The sequence below is a fragment of the Euphorbia lathyris genome, chromosome 5 (genome assembly GCF_963576675.1).
Source record: "Euphorbia lathyris chromosome 5, ddEupLath1.1, whole genome shotgun sequence".
Lineage (NCBI taxonomy): Eukaryota > Viridiplantae > Streptophyta > Magnoliopsida > Malpighiales > Euphorbiaceae > Euphorbia > Euphorbia lathyris.
This window is the reverse complement of record NC_088914.1, coordinates 9,209,989-9,222,376: the sequence shown is the minus strand read 5'-3', so window position 1 is coordinate 9,222,376 and position 12,388 is coordinate 9,209,989. Positions and strand designations below refer to the sequence as shown.

Genomic DNA, 12,388 nt, shown 5'->3' with positions numbered 1-12,388 from the left:
CATCATTATCAAGTTGATAACAACAACAAAGCCTTAGTCCCGAAATGATTCGGACTCTTATTAAACAGAGTCCGCTTTGTGAATTACTTTTATTAGGATTGCATTTGTATTAGATTTGAATTGTAAGTACTTAGGTTGATATGATATCTTTTTTTATATTAAAATTGCATTTCTATACTAATATTTGATAATATTGAGTTCAACATGGTAAATATTTTATTTTTTATAATGTTATGAATTTGAACTGAATCTTACGATTCGATTCGAGTCACGATTCACAAAATGTGGATTTCGATTCACGAGTCGAATCTTGTTTTGACAACTATATGTACAACTGATATATTCTATAAAGGGCGGCCCGGTGTACTACGCGTCCCCGCTAAGCGAGGGTCCGGGGAGGGGTCCCACCACAAGGGTGTACTGGGGCAAGCCTTCCCTTGCCATTTTTTGGTAAGAGGCCGCTCCTAAGACTCGAAATATTTTATAACACCAAGAAATGCAAACTCATCTTTTCGATAGGCACTCTCGTATATATACTTCAATTTCTTTTCGAATTAAGTAGTAAATATTTCCTTTCCAACAACTTCTTTCATGTACAGAACTGCAGATCAGATCACTCATTTCCCATTATCTAATTCTATTATGTCATGGACTCTCAATACAAAAATATTGACTGCAAAGGAACTAAGACTACCTAGCTAGACATGTCATATGCATAGCAAGCATAAAATTTATGCAACACTTGCAAAATCCTCTAAGGTGCGTGCCGTACATTCATCGTTAACTCACAATGCTGGAAATGCAAATCATTGATATTTAAATAACACTCCTTCAATACTTGTTCATCGAAAATTACTTAACAGTTATAGTGCATTAACAAATGCAATTCAAAGTTCATAAAAAATTCAGCCAACCACTTCATATTCCCAAAAACGTTATCAAATCATTCAACCAGCTATTCACATTCTCAAATCTCAACCAGTCAACCATTACATTCAAAATTGCATGCATAGAAAGGGCGTGAGGAGCCAAGAGAAAGCAGAATTCTTAACAAGACCCTAAAGTTATAATTGTAAACATAACAATTAAATTAACTAACCTCAATTAGATCTATATGATTTGGCAGCCCACCTACTATCAATTCCCAATCGAGGGAGAGGGTGAGATTGTCGAGAGTCGAGAGAGACGGGCTGCTGTCTGTCTGCTTCCAGATGAGGAGTTGGACTGCAAGTGAGAGTTGAGACAGTGCAAAAAATATGAGGAGAAGAAGATGCACTATTTTCAGTGCCATCGGAGAGAAGAAGCTAAGATGATTGCTGACGAGGATGAGAAGTGGTTGGAGGTCCCCGGCCCAGACTGACTGAGGATTGGTTTGGAACTATGAGTGTGTGAGTTTGAGGTAGGAGAGTCAATAGCCGAGAAAGAAATAATGCTGCAAAAGAAGAACTCATTGAATTTTCCGCATATGGATTCTGATCGCATAAACTACAAAAGAAATTCACCTAACAGTGGAATGCAAAAACTATAAACTGCACAAAAATAACATAATTACAAATCATTAACAAAACAAGAGATTATACATGTGTAAGCTCACTTAACATTATCAACGATAATATAGATTGATATGAAAATGAACAACATTCCCACCTTCAGCCAAAAATTATCACATTTTAGATAATGAAAAAAGTAAAAACAACATTGTTTTCTATATCACAGATGATGGCTTTTATTTCAGCTCAACATCGTCTACTAAATAATCACATTGAATGAACCAAACTATCAGACTAACACTGAATCGCATCGCCATACAAATTTCCACTTCCCACTTTCAACTATTTCAATTAAACATCTTCTAATGCATCTGCTAAAACAATATTGTTCACTTCCTATAAAATAAAGTGATGGAACTTGAGAATACAACAATAAAATGAACAAGAACAAGCAATATAACAGACATAAAATCCTTAACACAGAAAGAGGTGAGAGGTGTGTTTAGAATTTGCCGTGGTTCGGTTTGATTTAAGAAATTGTCAACCTCAACCACCAAAAGTATCCACATTATACTGTTAATATAGCAAATTCACCATCAACCATATCCAATTATGTCAGTTTTGCATAATCATAACCTACTCATCCATAGTTCAATTCAAACTTCACTAATTCATAACCTTTCTGTCATTAATTCACCTAAATCAAATTATCAAAACCTACACACAACTCCAAATAACCTTTCTGTTAATATAGCAAATTCACCATCGACCATATCCAATTATGTCAGTTTTGCATAATCATAACCTACTCATCCATAGTTCAATTCAAACTTCACTAATTCATAACCTTTCTGTCATTAATTCACCTAAATCAAATTATCAAAACCTACACACAACTCCAAATAACCTTTAATAATTCAAACCACAACACTGAAAACTGTAAACAACAAATGGTAAGCGCAGAGAATGGAGGTTTTATACCACTGGACTCAAAAAAAAAAAAAAAAAAAAAAACCTTTCCCACATTTTTCCAGCAACCAAACAGAACACGGATCAAAGAACAATAAAAAGTACAGACTTTATAAACATCCGAAAAATAAAATGAACAGAAAAGGAGAGAAGAAACTGACTCTGGATCTGGGAGTCGTTCGCGGAGTGTCTCTGGCAATGAATGGAGGAAACCCGAAATGACGTCGTTTAATATAGAGTTGGGCTTGACGATAACAGGAAGCAGAATTTGCAAGTAAATGGCAAGTTTATTATTACTAAGAAAACACAAAAGCATGCTTGTTTGCATATAAAGCAAAATAAGAAGCAAACAACAAAAAACAACATTAACAATTTGCATAATTGAATCATAAAAAAGAATGCTTACAATTTTTGCACAATTGAATCAATTACAGACCAAATTGAATAACTAGAGAAGTACTATACTCAATATGCAAGGCTCTACTTCTTTGATACTTTCCAGACTGCAAGAACATTAACCATCTAATGGACAAAAAATATATTCTATTAATAATTGAAATGATAGAACTTTATAATCTAGCACCTCTTTTCCAGGTCTAAATGAATCTACACAAACATTACTGGGGTACACGACCGGACGACAGAATGATCAAATTCTCCTATAACCAGTTTTATTTTCCTGGATGAGATTCAGTAGCTTCTTTCCCATTGCTGCTTTCATTCTTGCTGTGCATTTCTAGTAACTTCTGCTCTTCTTCCTCGGTTTCGACTGCTTTTATTTCTGGCACAGGAGGCTTAGGCTTATTTGTGGACTGCTGATACATGATTCCACCAGCCATACAAATGAGAAGCCCGACCGTTCCAACGAATGATGAATGCTTATCCCAGACAACCAAATTGATTACCACTGTCAAAAGCTTATTCACTACTCCAAGAACAGTAAATCCTGTTGCGGAAATCGCCTTCCGGCATGAAAACCCAAAGAAAGAGATGGATAAACCAAATAAGCATGATAAGCCAACAGGCAAAACTACATCAAAAGAATGCCAATCTGACTCATCAGAGATTTCACGTTGAGTTCGCCCATTATAAGCAATTCGAACGGAAAGAGTAGGAGGGCCTCAAGATTGTTGTACAACACAAGACCCAAGTATTTAAACCTATGGTCATAACAACATGCTTAATGTACACGAAATCAACAGTCATGCTTATCAAATAAGCTAGAGCCCAGCTGTAAGCTGCAATGGAGAATTGGTAATCTGTCAGAACATAAAGTACACTTCCGATAAAGATGGTTGCGAGTGACAACCATGTCTTCAATAGAGGCCATGGCTGGTGCAAGAAAAGGGTTTCTCCAACCGCGACAAATAAAGGGACTATAGAACGGAAGACAATGAATGTATCAACATTTGCATGTAATAAGAGCTCGCTGTTGGTAAAGAGAGAGAGATAAAAAATGATGGCTGCAGGTAGGAACCGCCACATGGTTAGAGGGTCAAGCCGATCATGCTCTAAAATTTTTAAACACCCGCATAAGGCCACACCTGCAGCACTAGTGAAATACTGTAGAGCAGTTAGAGCTCCAGGATAGGGGAATTTCATAACAGCCCATTTGTTGATGATAGAAAGCAGAGACGCTGAAATGCAATATCCAACGGCTACTCCATAAACAGAAGTTTGATGGAGTAAGCAACTATACCAGGTTGCCTGAATTTCACTAGCAGGATTTGAAGCTCTTGAATCTTTCTGGTTCTCGCCAACTTTAGGATTTTCCACATCACCAGACATTTGGAAAGGAATCGGTCTGGCAGGGAGAAAAATCATAGTCAGTTTAGTTGAAAAGAGAGTATAGCAACTTTATAAAGCATTAGACTACACATATACAAATTAATATGACCCGTGAACAATCCAAAAATATTTAGTCTCTTCAAGGTCAGTAGTTAACTATACAACTGAAAGAACAATGTTCTATGGGTGAGTATGGGTTGGTTCAGTTCGAAAACCAAATCTAAACGAAGAAATCAAAAGCAGAACAGCCTGAAGAAGACAGACAAGACCAAAACAATTAGTGTAAGACAACCTAACAAAAGACATTCAGTTCTACAATATATTAACAATTGTGTAGTCAATAATTTAAATCAATAGCTAATAATTATAAGAGGATGTTTGCATGATTGTGGTTATGTCTAACTCGGTTAACAAGTGTGAACATAGAAAAGAAATGAGAGAATAATTTGATATCTATTCAAGAGAAACTACATCTGCATACATACAAGTTTGGCAAATCTAGAAAAGGAAAGAAACTTTATTTAGGCCTGTAGCATGTGACAACTATGTACAACTGGCTTATTCTGTAACGTTTCTTCTCAAGTTGGAGCATTTACATTTGTACATATACAAGTATGACCGATCAAGAAAAGGAAAGAAGGCCTATAAATGCTATGTAAGAGCTATGTACAATCGGTATGTTCTATAACACCAAGAAATGCAAACTCATCTTTTCAATAGGCACTCTTGTGTATATACTTCAATTTCTTTTCGAATTAAGAAGTAAATATAGTAAATATTTCGTTTCCAACAACTTCCTTCATGTACAGAACAGAGCTACAGTCTACATTGTTGAAACATGCTTTTCTTTTGAAAGTTGAAAAGTAATCATATTTATTATTACTCACAACTAAATCCTAAATGCTGAAAATAGATGCAACATCAATTCACATTCAATAACCTCCCGCTCTAAGTAAAAAATCCAATCTCTTACCTATAAAATATCATTCCAGATGATTGATATCATAAGCTCTGAAATTCTATTCAATCACAAAGGATACTCCTAAGCCAATTCTCACATAACACCCAAAGCTTCTCTCTATTATGTGACTTGTATGTAGTGTTTTTTAAATGTGTGTGTATATGAATTAAACATAAATTCTTATAATTTTAGAAATATATATAGATATATCCATATATTTTTATTATTTACACATTTCCCCAACGTTTTGGCTTCCTATATATATATATATATATTTTTTGAAAGTATGGTTTCCCAGTTTCCGTTTCCATGTTACATAGACTACACATACAACAATCCTAAAAATTCTAATCCTCTTCAAGGTCACTTGCAAACTATACAACTGATCAAGCAATGTGTTAAGGGTGAGTATCTGTTGGTTCAGTTCGAAAACCCAACCTAAACGAAGAAACCAAAAGCAGAACAGACTGAAGAAGACAAACCAGACCAAGACGATTAGTGAAAGACAACCGAATTGAAGACATTCAGTTCTATAATATAGGAATAAGGTGCATAAATGCCCCTAACTTAGACAGCAATGAGCAATATTACCCCTAACGTGAAAAATAGCACAATTAAGGGCTTAAGGTTAACAACTTGGATCAATTTTGGACATAATTAACAGATGTTTTTACACAGTTACCTTTTCCGTTTTCTTAATTCATCTGCCTACCATGTCATTGACGTATCACGTTATTGAAGAAGAAAAATAACAAGAATCACTTTTTTTTTTAAGAAAATCGCGAGAATCTCGATACAAAAAAAAGCAAGAATCTCAAATAAATCTGCAATTGAGAAAAAGGAATTATGCAACTCAATTTTAAGTGCTTCTGTCCAATTTCCAACTTACTTTTGGAATTAATTGAAGGTAGAGAGATTGACATTTGGCTTGGATTTGGCACCTAGCTTGTTGAAGAGAATGGAGGATCTCTGATTAGTAGGAACGATAGTAGAGGAAAAATCACCAGGCAGTAAACAAAAAGAAGGGATTTCACCGATTTCATAATTTTTGTTTGAGGGTTAGATAGATTGAAGCTGTAGAAGAAATAAAAGTGAGATTGAAGTGGAATTTGGGGAGAATTGGGTTATGGTTTTTGTTATTCGAGATTCTTGCATTTTTTCTTTTTTTTTGGTTTCAATTTTCTGATGAAAATTTATAATTAAGCTTCTTTAGTCCCAGATCTAATGTGATGCCACAATCAAATGGACCAAGTTTCTAATCTCATGGATTGTCTCGATGCAAAAATGTTAAAGAGAAAAAAGAGAACGAGCTTGGTCCATGACATGGCAAAAGGATGGAATGGGAAAACGAAAATTATAACTGTGTAAAGAAAGGGGTAAATTACACTCATGCCATTGAACTTTTCCCATTTTAACATTATGGCCACTGAACTTTACACTTTTTAACATTGGTGGCCACTCAATTTTAACTAACTCCTCAACATGACCGTTAACGACCTCAAAATGAAAATATTCAAGAATTAAAGTTGTTCAGAACGACATTTACCATGAAAACACATTTTTTATTTTCCAAAATCACATTTTTTGGAGCTTTCTGTCTCTAAAAATTTACTTTCTCTCTCCTAACCAAACAACACCTAAATGACCTCAAGACGAAAATTTTCAAGAATTAAAGTTCCTTAGAATATCATTAACTCTTCGAATTTTTTATTTTGAGGCCGTAAACGGTTGTTTTGAGGTGTTGAGTGGCCACCGGTGTTAAAAAGTGTAAAGTTCGGTGGCCATACTGTTAAGAATTGAAGTTCAGTGGCCACAATGTTAAAATGGTAAAGTTCAGTGGCCATGGTTGTAATTTACCCATAAAGAAAGCTGTTAGTAATGTACAAAATTGGCCCAACTTGTCAACTTAGGCCCTTCATTGTGCTATTTTTTACATTAGGGGTAATATTGCTCCTTGATGTCTATGTTAGGGGTATTTTTGCACCTTATCTCTATAATATATTAATAAATCTGTAATCAATAATATAAATGAATAGGTAAGTAAGTGATTATAAGAGGATGCTTGCATGATTATGATGTGTAAATGTCTAAATCAGTTACCAAGTGTGAACAGAGAAATGAGAGAATAATTTGAAATCTATTCAAGAGAAATTACATCTATATATGGCTAATCTAGAAAAGGAAAGAAACTTGATTTAGGTCTATAACATGTAACGGGTATGTACAACTGGTATATTCCGTAACGCTCCCTCTCAAGTTGGACCATTTACATCTGTAGATATACAAATATTGTTGATCAAGAGAAGGAAAAAAACCTTGTTTTAGGCCTATAATTGCTATGTACAACTGGTATATTCTATAACACCAAGACATGCAAATTCATCTTGTCAATAAGCACTCTTGTAAATAACTTGGATTTCTTTTTGAATTTAGTAGTAAATATGGTCTTTCCAACAGTTTCCTTCATATACTGATCAGATCACTCATTTCCCATTATCTAATTCTACTCTGTCACGGACTCTCAATACAAAAACAGTGAGTGAAAAGAACTAAGAACTACCTAGCTAGACACAAATTATTTCATATTCACAGCAAGCATGATAATATGAAATTGATGCAACACTTGCAAAATCCTCTACGATACAATCATATTTAACTAATAATGCTGAAAATGCAGTTCATTCATATTTAAATAATGATGCTGGAAATACAGCTTCATTCAATGCTTGTTCCTAGTAGTTAGACAATTACTTTAACAGTTATAGTGCCTTAATTAACAAATGCATAACAAAGTTCATCGAAAATTCAACCAACTACTTCACACCCGATTCTTTCATTTAACAAGCTATTCTCAACCAACAAAGTTATCAAAACTACTCAACCAGCTATTCCCATTCTCAAATCTCAACCAGTCAACCATTACATTCAAAATTGCATGCACAGAAAGGGCGTGAGGAGCCAAGAGAAAGCAGAATTCTTAACAAGAAATCCTAAAGTTATAATTGAAAACATAACAATTAAATTAACTAACCTCAATTAGATTTATATGATTTGGCAGCCCACCTACTATCAATTCCCAGCAGAGAGAGAGGGATGAGATTGTCGAGACTCGAGAGAGATGGTCTGCTGTCTGTCTGCTTCCAAATGAGGAGTTGGACTGCAAGTGAGAGTTGAGACAGTGCAAAAAATATGAGGAGGAGAAGAAGATGCACTATTTTCAGTTTTGATGCACTATTTACCCACTTTTAGTTAACATCCCCATTCCCTTACTCTTTCCTCCTGAAACCCCCAAATCAAACGCACCCTAAGCTGAACTGAACAAAAATAACAAATTACAAATCATTAACAAAACAAGAGATTATACATGTTTAAGAAATTGTCAACCTCAACCACCAAAAGTATCCACATTATACTGTTAATATAGCAAATTCTCCATCTACCATATCCAATTATGTCAGTTTTGCATAATCATAACCTACTCATCATAGTTCAACCAATTCAAAATTCACTAATTCATACCCTTTCTGTCATTATTTCACCTAATAAGCTTTAATAATTCAAACCATTTCTGTCATTATCAAAACCTGCACACAACTCCGAATAAGCTTTAATAATTCAAACCACAGCACTGAAACCCGTAAAAACAAATGACAGGCTCATAGAATGGAGGTTTTATACCACTAGACTGAAAAGAAAAGGAAAAAAAACACGTTCCCCGCATTTTCCCGGCAACCAAACAGAACACTAAACATGTATGGATTTTATAAATATCCGAAAAATAAAATGAAGAGAGAAAAGGAGAAAAGAAACTGACTCTGGATCTGGCAGTCGTTCACGGTGTCTTTGGCAATGAAGGGAGGAAATCCGAAATGACGTCGTTTAATATAGAGTTGGGTTTGACGATGATTGGAAGCAGAATTTGCAAGTAAATGGCAAGTTTACTATTACTAATAACGTTTATTTGCTTCCATGTGCAGGTGCAGCCATGGCGGATCACTGGATCAGTGGATCAGTCCTTGATTTTCTCCATTTGCATAACTAGCTTGTTTCTGAAGCAGGATTTGTATAATTTTTATATTAATAAACTTATTTCATTTAAATTTTATTCATGTTGTGTTTATTAATTTTTTTTGTGCATTTCATGTTATGCTGTTAATTTGTTGTCAAATGAATTCCATGGAAAAAAATGAGTTTTATTAATTAATTGAAATTAATTAATTAATAATTAAATTTGCTAACAAACAATAATTCAGATCAGAACGAGTTCGACATTTTTTAGAAATAAAACCCGGTTTTCGAGAAAAAAGAAATTATTAAGCCGAATTCACGTCTTTTAATTCTGATCGTTCGCTTTCCGATATAACTTTGACATTATATTGGGATTTGCGGATTGATTTTAGAAAAAGACGTACGTCCACTTAATAAGCCGTTCTAGGGTTATTATTATTCTTTTTAAAATGAAATATTTACGATTCGTTCAAACACTAAATAAAAGTGAAAAACGTTAAATATTTCTGGATAAAATTGGATATTTGCATAAATATTAGCAGAAGCACCCACACCTAAAACTGAAAACAGAAAGTACGATAAAAAGAAATCCACCTTTGTAACGTTTTCGGTAGTTCTTAGCATCTCTATAGACTTTCCTCTTCTGGTTGCGAAGGGCCGACGAGGCATTCTCCTGGACCATCTTCAACATCTCATTGTAATTCCATTGGACGGAATACTTAAACTTAGCGATCAGCTTCCTTTTTGTCTGTCGGCTCTTGTTCGGGCTTCTATGTGTCTAAATTGATGGGATCTCCGTTCCAAATGGTTTGACAATGAAAACCATTAGTGTAGATGCCATCTGAAATGGCGGGATTACCCTTCACCCATAACCACTTTCGCTTGAAGTCCTTTATAATCTGCAGTTTGCTAGTCAGAAAATGCCCTTTGGTGAACGCTCATCCGTCAATACATCACATCATCCATAACCTTCTTTATGGGTCTTTAGATCCGAGTGTTCTAAAAAATCGGTCCAGGCGACCGCCTAAGCAGCAACTTGGTGTGGATTTTTAGAACATCGTCCCAATTTACTCCAGTCGGGTGTTATAAATCAATTTACCGCTTTGGCCATATATACGGTCCTAGGAGGCCCCGACGGATCTAAGAGGTCCTAGACGATCCTTTTTAAAAAAAAAACAAGCTCTTGAATTTTATGTCAATTTTTGTAATTTTAAATAAAATATTAAATAAAAAAAATAAAAGGATATGAAACTATCAAATTTTATTTTTAAGGATAATAATATTATTTTATTGACATATTTTATTATTAAATGGCACTTTTTATTTTTTAAAGACATTATGTAACAAATATTAAAATATATATTTTTATATTATTATCTTTATATAGTATTGATATAACCACTATCCACGTACTCCATTATCGTCCTAGCTCACAGGTAACTTCCTCCCTTATTCCTATAAATAGGTTTAAGTCTGAAGAGGAAGGGGTTGGCTTTTGGAGAGAGAAAAGAATACTATATTTTACAATATCTGACTTAAGCATCGGAGCGTTTGTGGGAAGGCCGCTTCACACACTGTAACAGGTTAATCATCAAGGAAGATCAACCTTCATCTAGAGATGTTCAACCTTCATCTAGAGACGTTCAACCTTCATCCAGGGACGTTCAACCTTCATCCAGGAGGTTCGATCCTCAAGGAATGTCGGCTGTCATCATCCTGATTGGAAGGACCGCCTTCCTTCAGAAGTTCAACGATTGATCTCCCATCTTACAAATTTATTGTTTAGTTCAGGCTACAACAATTGGCACCGTCTATGGGAAAAGATCAAAAAGTCATTCATTTTACATCATCTACTTTTCGTAATAAAAAGATGCCTCCCAAGAAATCTCAAGTTCGACCTTCTCAAGTATCCTATATTCCGGACGAACACGATGCACATCCAACCAACGAAGAAGAACGTGTTGAAAACGTTGAAGACCAACAGGGGCCGTCAAGAACAAATCCACCTACCGTTCCCTTGGTGGATTATGAAGAGTTGAAGAAAAAATTTGAAGAAAACAATAATCAGCTCCAAGAGTTAATGCTTTTTGTCCAAGAAGAAATGTGAGACAAAGAGTTTCGAAACAAGGAAAAGGGTCCTGAGGTCGAGTTACCACGCGATGAAATCTCAGAACCACGTGAAGAAGGGAAGCGCAAGGGAAGCCAATTAAAGATCCATGAAGTTGTGGAAAGTTCTTACAAAGAAAATTCGAAGGCACATGAGAAAGTCGGGGAAGAATCCATGTTCAACGCGAAAGAGACAGTAGACCTTAAGAAGATGATTGAAAAGGTGCTAGAGCAAAAGAAGTTAGTTCCGAGCAATGACGCACAAGCAGCAAGGAAAATTCTTTTTTCGGGAGAGATCATGAATAAACCTCTCCCTCAAAAATTCAAGATGCCTCAACTCGCCACTTATTCCGGAAAGGGTGATCCCTACGATCATATGCAGAGTTATGAAGCGATAATGCTATTATATGGATGGGAAGATGCCATAATGTGTCGAGCTTTCTCCCTCACTCTATCAGATCATGCCCGCGCATGGTTCAATACCTTAAAGGAAAGCTCGATCTCCAACTTTGATCAATTGAGAAGAGAATTCATAAAAGCATTCATCATCAACACCAGAAGGAAGAAAGATGCAATGTATCTCCTCACAATAAAGCAAGATGAAAAGGAAAGTTTGAAGGACTACATAGAGAGGTTTCGCGTTGCAACTCTGGAGATTCAGGATCTCCAAGCTGGAATGGCAGTGGCAGGAATACTCCAAGGAACGAGATCAAGAGATCTCTAGAAATCCCTTTCTTATGATCAACCCTCAACCTTGGGAGATTTGTTCAGTCGGGCTAATAAATTCATCCTTTCCGAGGATGTGATGAAGAACATAGGGACGAGTGATGCGCCCTCACCTAAGTTAGAGATGAGAACTCACTAAGGGATAAGTGTACCCCGTCGTTATCAAGTAATAAATTTCTGGTTAAGTCCAGGTTATCGTCCACAGGATTTATTTCTGCAAGTATCGAGTTACTTGGTTTCAGATGTTATCTAGGCTCAGGGGGGTTTAGAGTTGGTTTTGCTAAATTAATCTACTCCTAGGTTGAATTATACTATTCCTAGCTAAGTTATCTGGTTCTAA

General features: G+C 35.4%; 1 pseudogene; it reads right to left on the bottom strand.

The window, feature by feature from the left end:
• Positions 1–2,871: 2,871 nt before the first annotated feature.
• Positions 2,872–6,504, bottom strand: LOC136230384 (GDP-mannose transporter GONST3-like; annotated as a pseudogene).
• Between the last annotated feature and the right edge of the window lie 5,884 nt (positions 6,505–12,388).